The 10,841-nt window shown below is 44.3% G+C and overlaps 1 pseudogene; it reads left to right on the top strand.

Annotated features, from left to right (window-relative positions):
* Positions 1–1,349: 1,349 nt before the first annotated feature.
* LOC114200037 (glyceraldehyde-3-phosphate dehydrogenase pseudogene) lies at positions 1,350–2,342 on the top strand (annotated as a pseudogene).
* Positions 2,343–10,841: the final 8,499 nt, after the last annotated feature.

Raw genomic sequence — 10,841 nt, 5'->3', positions numbered from 1 at the left:
AGCTCACTTAAAAAAAAAAAAAGAAAGAAAGAAAGAAACTTTATTCTAAAATATAAAAAAATAAGAGAACTCTCAGATAATTTTGGAAGAGGCTAGGGAACCAATTCATTTTGCAAAAGCTGCAAAATTAAGAAAGAACTAAGTATTTGCCCGCCTTTCTAGTGGGAACTATATTTCAGAATAACCACATCACTGTTATTTATTTTAAGTAGACTCCACGCCCAGCATGGAGCTCAATGTGGGGACTGAACCCATGACCCCGAGATCAAGACCCAAACCAAGACCAAGAGTTGGACCCTCAACCGACTGAGCCATCCAGGTATCCCATTTGTTATTTTTAAGTTTGATAATAATATCATGGTTATGATACAAAAATAATCCTTTTAAATTTAATATACTTACTGAAAATGTATAATGAATATGATGTTTGAGATTTGATTTAAAATAATGTGGTGGATTCATGTATGTGAAGGGGAAGGAGGATGATATAAGGGAAGCAAGGTAGGCTGTGTATCATAAATGCTGAAGTGGGGTTACAGCTACATAGGGATTGTCTCTGCATTTAGGTTTTTAAAATTTTCCATAATAAAGTTAGAAAATAAACCTGAAAACTTGGCCAACCAACATTTTCAAAATAGCCTCCCTCATGATCAAAGAAATGCAAATTAAAATGACAAGAAACAATTTTCAACCTATCCAATTGGCAAAGATTAGAAGAACATTAATACTTGGTGCTGGCAAAGATGTGGCAAATGAGCATTCTTATGCATTCCTGGTTTACTTGGTATGGCCTCGATATCACCTTACTAGAAAGCATCTTGGCAATATGAATAAAAATCATTAAGGGATGCCTGGGTGGCTCCGTCAGTTGGGCGTCTGACTCTAGATTTTGGCTCCAGTCATGCTCTCAGGGTGGTGGGATCGAGCCCCTTGTCTGGCTCTGTGCTCAGTGGGGAGTCTGCTTGAGATTCTCCCTTCTCTCTCCCTCTGCACCTCTCCCTACTTGCATGCTCTTTCTCTAACTCTAAAATAAATAAATAAAATCTTTAAAAAAATCTTTAAATACGTGGGTGCCCTATGCCCTAGGAATGCTAGTAATTTATCCAAAGGAAATGATCAAACAAGCGTACAAGATATCTGGCCAAAAATGTTTAATGCAAGTTAATTCTAATAGCAAAAATTTTAAATTAACTTAAATACACACCAATAAGGACCTGGTTTTAAGACTAAGGAAGAGCCACATAATGGATACAGACAGAGCCATTAAGAACCATAATGCACTCTGCTCCTCCCCATCTGACAGATAGTCATCTCTTCTGGTGCAATGCCAGCCGCATCCCTGAGACATGATGGTGAAGGTCAGAGTAAATGGATTTGACCATATCAGGCACCTGGTCACCAGGGCCACATTTAAATCCAACAAAGTGGATATTGTTGCCATCAGTGACCCCTTCACTGACCTCAACTACATGGTCCACATCCACATGTTCTGTTACGATTACACCCACCACAAACTCCACAGCACAGTCAAGGATGAGAATGGGAAACTTGTCATCAATGGAAAGCCCATCTCCATCTTCTAGGAGTGAGATCTTGCCAACATCAAATGGGGTGATGCTGGTGCTGAGTATGTTGTGGAGTCCACTGGGGTCTTCACCACCATGGAGAAGGCTGGGGCTCACTTGAAGGGTAGGGTCAAGAGGGTCATCATCTCTGCCCCTCCTGCTGATGCCCCCATGTTTGTGATGCGCGTGAACCAAGACAGTATGACAGCTCCCTCAAGATTGTCAGCAATGCCTCCTGCACCACCAGCTGCTTGGCCCCTCTGGCCAAAGTCATCCATAACAACTTCAGCATTGTGGAGAGACTTGTGACCACAGTCCGTGCCACCACTGCCACCCAGACCATGGACGGCCCCTCTGGGAAGCTGTGGCATGATGACCGAGGGGCTGCTCAGAACATCATCCCTGCTTCTACTGGTTCCACCAAAGCTGTAGACAAGATCATCACTGAGCTGAATGGGAAGCTCACTGGCATGGCCTTCCATGTCCCCACACCCGATATGTCAGTCATGGATCTGACCTGCTGTCTGGAGAAAGCTGCCAAACATGATGACATCAAGAAGGTGTTGAAGCAGGCATTGGAGGGTTCCCCTCAAGGGCATCCTGGGGTACACTGAGGACCAAGTGGTCTCCTGTGACTTTAATAGTGACACCCACTCTCCCACCTTCGATGCTGGAGCTGGCATTGCTCTCAGTGACCACTTTGTCAAGCTCATTTCTTGGTATGACAATGAATTTGGCTACAACAACCTTAGGGTCCATATGGCCTCCAAGAAGTAAGAGCCCCCTGGACCACCAGCCCTGGTGAGAGCAAGAGGAAGAGAGAAGCCTTCGGCTGCTGGGAAGTCCTTGCCCCAACTCATCCCCCAACACCCTGAGAATCCCCCAACCTCCACAGTTTCCATCCCAGACCCCCTGAAGAAGGGGAGGGGCTTGGGGAGCCCTACCCTGTCATGTACCATCAATAAAGTATACTGCACCCAACCCCAAAAACAACAAAAAGAACTATAAGGCAGGTGTATATTTATTAGCATGGAAAGATTGCCATAGCTCTGTCAAGAAAGGGCAAAATCAAGTTCCAAAGGCTATCTATAGTAAGATACTTTTTTGTTTTTTAAAATGTGGAAGGAGAAACAGTTAACAATGATTACTTGTTGGTAAAAGCGTGGATTATTTTTATTGCTTTTCTTTTCTGTTTTTTCATTTTTCTAAATGAATTTTGAGTAGTTTTGGAATTCTAAATAATGAATTCCTGTGTAATTAAAATAGCCTTCACCTAATGAGATGACATGATATCTGGAATTTACTCCACTCATCTAGGGGTTGGGCTACAGATGAAACAGGTCTGGCTCAGAGTTGACAGCCCTTGAAGCTGGGTGATTGGGTACCTGGGGGCTCATTTTACTTTGTTCTCTACTTCTGTGTATGTTTGGAATTTTTCGTTCTGAAGTTTTTTTCTAAAATACTCCTTTTCAGTACAAAGTGACATCTTGTCATCTTTTGTCCCCGCCCCTCCCACAATGCACCTCCAGAGGTCACAAAGGGCCAGCGCCATGCCCAGAGACATTAAGGCTGATGTTTTGATTACTAAAATGCCTCCCTCTCTCCTGTGGTCAGAAAGGCATTGAGTGAGACACCACCCGCCCCCGGCCCTCCTGTCCAGCCTACACGAGACAGCTGCCCAGGGCCAGTGGTGTGGACTTCAGTCAGGAGCTCACTGGCCCACACGAGAAACAAACTCACAGCCTTAGCACCTTTATCAGTCTGATTCCTGGGCCACCCCATCTGTGATGGCCTACCATTGCTTCCTCCCACGTGGGGCCCTCTCTTTCTCAGAGGAAGGAAGTAGAAGAGGTTAGTGGATTTGGCATACCCAGCCTGAAGATTGCTTCTTCTAACTTGGCTCCTGCCCTGTGCTTTCTCACCCAGGCATACTGGCTATAAAAGTGCCCAGCATGCAAAAATCACTATGAATATTCATGAAGTCATATACAAATAATACTCCTTTAAAAATGAATAATATTCTGGCTAGTCTCCCTGGAAATTGAATTCCTCTCCCACACTTTGAGTCACTTGGAGATTGTTAATAGCACTGGTCAGCAAACTGTAGCCCAAATCTGGTCCACCATCTATTTTTATATGACCTGCAAGCCTAGAATGGTTTTTACATTTTAAATCGTTGAAAAGATTTTAAAAAAATAATATTTTGTGACACATAAAATTAAATTCAAATTTCAGTGTCCATAAATACAGTTTTATTGGAGCATAAGTCACACTCATACGTTTACCCATTGCCCGTGGCTGATTTCATACTACAATGACAGAGTCATTTGTGATACAGGCCACGTGGCCCAGGCAGCCTAAAATATTTACTCTGGCTTTTTAGAGAAAAAGTTTGCTGACCTCTGGCTTGAGGTTCTTCTAACCACTCTTGTGGTTCCCTCTTGTCTAATAGAGTTGAACAGGAATGCCATCCATTGCCAGGAAGTGAGGATGTCCTTCACACATCAGCCTGCAACCATCCAGATGTGAGGCTTTGGGTTTTAGAAAAATTCATTCATCCATCCAACGAAGATTTAATGACTATCAGCTTTGTGCCACACACGGTTTTAAGTTCTGGGTTTTTGGGGCAGCCAGGGTGGTTCAGTCAGTTGAGCGTCTGACTCTTGATCTCAACTCAGGTCTTGACCTCAGGGTCGTGAGTTCAAGCCCCGTGTTGGACGTGGAGACTACTTTAAGGGCTGCGTTTCTAGCAGTACACAAAACAAGCAAAAACTTCTTTTTTGGAGCTGAGGTTCTCCTGAGGAGCGATGACCACAAATAAGTTGAATAGTAATATATAATATGTTAAGTGGCCTTAAGTGCTTTGGAGGGGAAAAAAAAAAAAAAGCAAGGCAGGGGTAAAAGGGTCAGGGAAGGGGAGAGTAACAATTTCCAATTAGGTTAGGAAAGACTCCATTAACAAGGTAACATTTGAGTAAAGACTTGAAGGCAGTAAGGAGCAAGTCATGAATAAACCTAGGAGGAGAACATTCCAGGCACAAGGAATAGCAAATACAAAGTTCCTGATGTGCACCATGCCCTTCATACTCAAGGAATATCAAAGGCAATGAGTGGTAGAGGTTGAGGTCAGGGAGGCAAGGGGTAGGGAACAGATCATATGGGGTCTTGCAAGCCATATGAATAACATGGCTTTCATCCAGAGTGAGATGGGAAGGTGATAGGGGTTAAGAGCAGAGAAGTAACACAGTCTGATATCCAATTCCTTATTTAACATCTGTCGAAAATATTTCACAACTTTATATAAATGAGGCATACCTTTCCTTTTATTCTGATTTCTTAAGTTTAAAGAAGCATTGAAATGTATGAGAACAAGTATAAAAGTTTAATAAAAAGAAAAAAAAAGCACATCAGTGAAGGGCACCTAGGTGGCTCAGTCAATTAAGCGTCTGCCTTCAGCTTAGGTCATGATCCCAGGATCCTGGGATCAAGTCCCACATCGGGGCTCCCTGCTCAGCAGGGAGCCTACTTTTCCCTCTCCCTCTGTTGCTCCCCCTGCTGTGATCTCTCTCTCTCTCTCTCTCTATCAAATAAATAAATAAAATCTTTAAAAAAATGCACATCGGTGAGTGTTTCAGTTATCCATTGCCATATGATAAATCAACCCAAACCTTAGTGGTTTACAAGAGCGATATTCTGTTATTTCCCATGGTTCTATGAATTGAATGGGATCAGCAGGGCGATTCTTCTGCTTTTTTTTTGGCATCAGCTGAACTGGGCTGGAAGGTTCAAGTTTTCACTCACATGTCTGGAACTTCATTGTTCCTCTCTCTGGCCTCTCCTCATGGCTAAATTAGGGTTCTTCACAGCAGGGTGGTCTTGGGGTGTAGAGCTTTGAGAGAAAAAGCAGAAGTGCCACACTCTTAAAGGCTAGATCCAGAACGAGCACAGCATCACTTCTGCCGTATTCTACTGGCCAATGCAGATTGAAGGGTAAGAGAAAAGAAATCCCAGCCAGTGATGGGTTGAGCTGTGTGCATTCCTTGAAAAGAAGAAATTGATGCTGGCCATCTTTAGGGACTCTCAGAGTAGGCAAGAAACATTGATTCCCACCCACCCCCCCATAGAACCCTGAAACTCTTGAGCTCCACTCCTCTCCTTTTGACCATTGTATATGCATATTGATAGGTGTGATTGATAGATGGTGATGGATTAACTTTATATTCTTGAATCATGAGATTCCCTAAGTCTTGAAAATCGGTCTGAGAAGCATCCTGACTTCTGCATCCATAGAGACTGTGTTCATTTTCCTCCCTGGTTCTGCGGTCCCAGCTGTCTGGCCGAGCCTCCTTGACGTTCCCGGGCACTGTCGCCCTCCAACAGGCAGCTGGGCTAATCTCAGAACACAGGGTGGGTGGTGTGGCATTCTGTAGAATCTAGGGAATGTGATGCAGCTCTTTCCCCAGAAGAAGCCAAAACTTTCCAGACTGGCCAGATGCAAGCCCGCCATGATGCTACCCTCTGCCACCACCCCCTTCCCAAAAGAAAAAGACATGGAGGATTAAGCATCTCAATCACCTCTGGACTTTAAAAACAAAAACAAAACTTTGTTTGAAAATAAAATCTTAGATTTACAGAAGAGTTACAAAGACAGTACAAAGTCCCCAAATACCTTTTGCCCAGCTTCCTCTAATATTATCTCCTTATATAACCACGGTACATTGTCAAAACTAAGATATTCGCACCGGTACAATACGATTAACTAAACAACAGACTTCTTCAGACTTCCCCAGCTTTCCGCCTACGGCCAGTCTTCTGTTCTAGGGTCCCATCCAGGATCCCACATTACATTTAGTGCCTCGTGTCTCCTTGGTCTCCCCCAGTCTGTGACAGTGCCCTAGTCTTTCCTTGACTTCTATGACCTCGACACTTTTGAAGAGCAGTGGTCAGGTATTTTGTAGAACGTCCCTCAATTTGGGGTTGACTGATATTGCCTCATAATTAAACTGAAGTTTACAGGGTTTGAGAAGAATATTGTAGAGATGAGGTGCCTTTCACTGCTTGTATCCAAGGGCACATGACTGCGATTATCTTATTACTGGTGATGTTGACCTTGGTGTTCACATTCAGGAAGGTGGTATTTGTGAGATTTCTCTCCTGTGAAGTTACTACACTTCCCTTTCTGTTTTCTATCCCTTAGTGTTGAGCCCACACTCGAGGGGAGGGGAATTGAGCTTCTGGGGGAAGGAACTTTTGAGCTTTTAAAAATCCGCAGCACGCTTGGGCAGGGCTGCCAGCAGGGAGGGCCCCAAGCCTGCCCACTGACTTGCTGGTGACCTTGGATGAGTCACTCAGTCTCTCAGAGCCTGGGATTTCCCTCCCGCTTATGAAATCCACGATGGCATCCCTGCCCCACAGCTGTCTCCTGGGAGCCTCAGGAAGTTTCAGCTGGTAACACTTTGAGTTGCTGGAATATAGATCTGTTGGAGGACAAAGGGTCCTTGCCAATAACAGCTGAAGTCTTGCCCTGGTCTGTAAACATTGCCCAATCCTTAGGTTCATCATCCCCACAGGAGTGCCCCTTAAAAGTGATGAGGTCATCACTATTTTTATAAAATGGTCTCATGTTATTAACATGCTAATACGGGCTAGATGTAGAAAGAAACACTGGAGGGAAATATTTTTGTAAAGTGAAGCATTATTTTGTAAAGTGAATCATTCCCCCGAATTAGCCTTTTTGTATAAAGTCACTTATCACTTACTGGATCTGCCTCCACCAAGAGACTCCAGGAATTCCTCCCAAAGCACATGCCATCTTTCATGCAAATAAATGCCTTTGAAAAGACAGAATGTTTTCTACATTGATGGTGACGAATTACCTTAGAATTGTCTATTGTCATAATCATTTCACATCCTTGAAGGTTGGCTCTTTCCTAGTGGAGAGTGCTGGCCAACCTGTATTTTTGACCATTGATCCTAACTATAGAACTAAACCCCAGGAGTATTGCTGTTTGGTGATTTTAGGAAAGATGTGGCTGGTGAGGGACAGTTTTTCTGGGGATAGCTGTATTTGCTGGGATTGGATGTCTTCCTCCATTCTTTGGAAATCATCCACTCTACCCGGGCTGCCATGTCTGGGCACACAGGCTTTGCCCTGTACAACTCAAAGGCATCGCTCACAAGGGCTCTGATGTAGGTGTATTACCAACTTCAGTAAGGAAATCTCTTAAATAGTGGGTACTCAAGTCCTTATTGAACACAAATGTTTGGAGCCTGGTCTATGCTACAGACCTCGTAACACATGACAAGGTGAACAGTACACACATGTACTCTACCCTCATGGACTTTAGACTGACGGGGAAGTGAGTTATCAGTAAATGAATGAAACATGGTGAGTAATCTGATAGGATAAGTACAAGGAACTCAAGAACGGTTATGATGGGAGGTTCCACACAGGTCAGGCATTTAGAAGATGAGTTAGAAGAGGAGGAGGCGTTGCAGGACTGATAAGGAACCGATGTGAAATAGAAACAAGAAGAGCTATGGAATGTGGGACATTACGATCATCTCTCCCACATCTGTTCTGCTCCTCAGCCTTGTACTTTAGATGGGGTCCCCCTCATCCCTAGCTACAGGGGTAATTTCAGTCCCTTGTGATAGTAATTGGGTGAAGTGGCCCAGACTTAAGGCAAACAGCAAATGGCATTCTCCTGGCCATAGCAATTGGTTCAGGACAGTCTAATTACAGCAAAGATAAAGATTCTTTTTTTCCCCTTGGATATGACCTACAAAGCTTTATTTGTTGTTGGAAGCCATTATACAATCATCAGGGAAAACAGACTAAAGACAAAGCCAATACACTGTAGAGTATTGCAGAGCCAGTGCCCTAATCAAACTGTACCTGAAGTCCACTTGCCATTGATCTTTTGACTGACTCAGGAGCTGATAAATCCCCTTTGTTGTTTAAGCGAGCTTGAGCTGAGCTTTTTGTTATTTTCAATGACTCATTCTAGCAAGTGCCAAGGGAAGAGTAGTTTGAAAATAAGGGAGCAAACACAACAGTGCCTGATGATATGAACATGTCAAACAAGACAAGGACAAAAAGTGTCCATTGGATTGGGCAACATTTGTGACCTAGGCAAGATCAGTATCAGTGCTGGGGGTGAGGTGGCAGAGAGAACGCTGTGCAGGCTTCTGCTGGACATCTGGGTGGACAGAGGACCCTGAAGCTATGAACCTTTGTGATTTGAGGGACACAAGCAATCCTAACGTCTGTCACTACAGAGAGACTGGAGTTTCTAAGATTTTAGACAATCTTCCCTCTTGTCCTCACTATCCATCAAAACCTCTCCTCTGCCAAACCCTTTAACTGTGGGTTCTGTGCTAGCCTGTAGGCTTAACTATAGAAAGAACAGGACCCAGAATAAACTGTGTAAGAAGCTTCCTCCACGGGGTGCCTGGGTGGTGCAGTCGGTGAAGCATCCAACTCTTGGGGTCATGATCTCAGGGGTATGAGATTGAGCCCTGCATTAGGCTCCCCACACAGCTCGGTGTCTGCTTGGGATGCTCTTTCCCTCTCCCTCTGCCTTTCCCTCCTGCTCATTCACTTGCCCTCTCTCTCTTAAATAAATAAATAAATCTTAAAGAAGCAGCAGCAGCAGCAGCAGCAGCAGCTTCCATCACAACTGACCAGTTAGATTAATTTTTGGCCTTTTTCCCTCTAAGGTAGGTCCTGTATCTTAACTTCTTGCGAGCAAGAGTCACATAGCCCTTGAAGAATGACATTAAAAGCATATTAAAATTTTCCTCTCTGTAGGAGAGAAAATGCCCCCAAATTCGGCATACATTTCTAGGGCTTCGTGATTCCCGGGGAGCTACGACAAGACCTTGCAAGGTATGTGGGATACTGTGAAATGTTCCATCACTTCCCAGCTCGAGTGAACAAAGAAAGGATTCCAACCCATCCAACTAGGCCCCTCTTCCTGCCAAGCCCTCCTGGACCCCCCACCCCCACCTCCAGGAATTGATGCGGGAAGGGTTTACAGCTCCCTCGCCTGTCAAAACTCATTCACACCAGCGTTTGTCACCTCTCCCTGCTCCCTTCCCGGTCTTTCCCTTCCGAGGCACAGATCTCTAGTCATGGCCTTGGTAAAAGCGTTGGATTTAGGACATGAGTATGGTGATGATTCTCACTCATTCATGCCTTCATTCCAGAGTGCACAGTGAGCCCCAGCCCTCAGCCACCTGTCCCACATGGCCCCCGGAAACCACACCCAGAAATCAAGGCGGTAAAGACATCCACGCCCTAGACGTAGCCTGCCGCTAACAGTTCCCTACCCACGGCCTCAAGTTTTCTCATCGTGTTAACCATCCGCATAAAAGAATTCACTGGTCCCAAAGTGCTGGCTTTCAGCACCCGCCGGTGGGGGGTGAAGGGATGTCGAATCTGAGGGCAACTCTGGGTGTCTGGCCTGAAGCAAACTCCTCTGTCCTAATGCTGGGCACTTCCCACCTGAGCAGAAGAAAAGGGTCTGAAATGTTTTGTGTTGACCTCTGTTAGCGCTTATAATTATGGCCTGGTTGTTTGCATACCTGCCAGTCATCCTCACTGGCTCCTTGAGGGTGCAGCCATGAATAATTCACCTGCATGCCCTGCAGAGTTCCAACAGATAATAACTTTCACAAGAGTGAATGTGGACGAAGCTCTCGCTGCTCTAAGAATGAATCGAAGCCCTGTCTGTGTTTATCACCCTCACAACACTCTTCAGGGTCATCTACTATTAACCAACCCCCACCTTACATTTTTTTTAACTTTTCATTTTGAAATAAATTCAGACTTACAGCAGAGTTGCAAAATTAGTATAAAGAATCCCCCCGTATCTTCTACCCAATACCCCCCAATGTTAACATCTTGAGTAACCATAACAAAATAGTCAACGCGAGGACTTTAACATTGATGTAATCCCACTAACTAATCTACAAACCTTATTCAAATTTCACCAATGATACCACTACTGTACTTTTTCTGGTACAGAATCCAGGATCTCATGTTGGGTTTCGTTGTCATGTGTCTGCCTTCCTTTCGTCTGAGGCCGTTCCTCCTTCTTTCTTTGTCTTTTATGGACTTTTTTTTTTTTTTTAGTTACAATGAAGCTAATGCTGACACAGTTGTAACACATGTAAGGTGAGAAAAAGATACAAATGAAACTCACATTAGGTTGGAGACTTAATACTTTTCTTGAAGACTCTTGGCCTGTTATTTGTAGAATATCCCTCCAT

The sequence above is a fragment of the Eumetopias jubatus genome, unplaced genomic scaffold (assembly GCF_037043125.1).
Source record: "Eumetopias jubatus isolate StellerSeaLion01/CBP00866 unplaced genomic scaffold, mEumJub1_p1.0 scaffold_17, whole genome shotgun sequence".
Taxonomy (NCBI): Eukaryota; Metazoa; Chordata; class Mammalia; order Carnivora; family Otariidae; genus Eumetopias; species Eumetopias jubatus.
The sequence above is the reverse complement of the archived record's forward strand: the minus strand, read 5'-3'. Positions and strand labels throughout refer to the sequence as shown.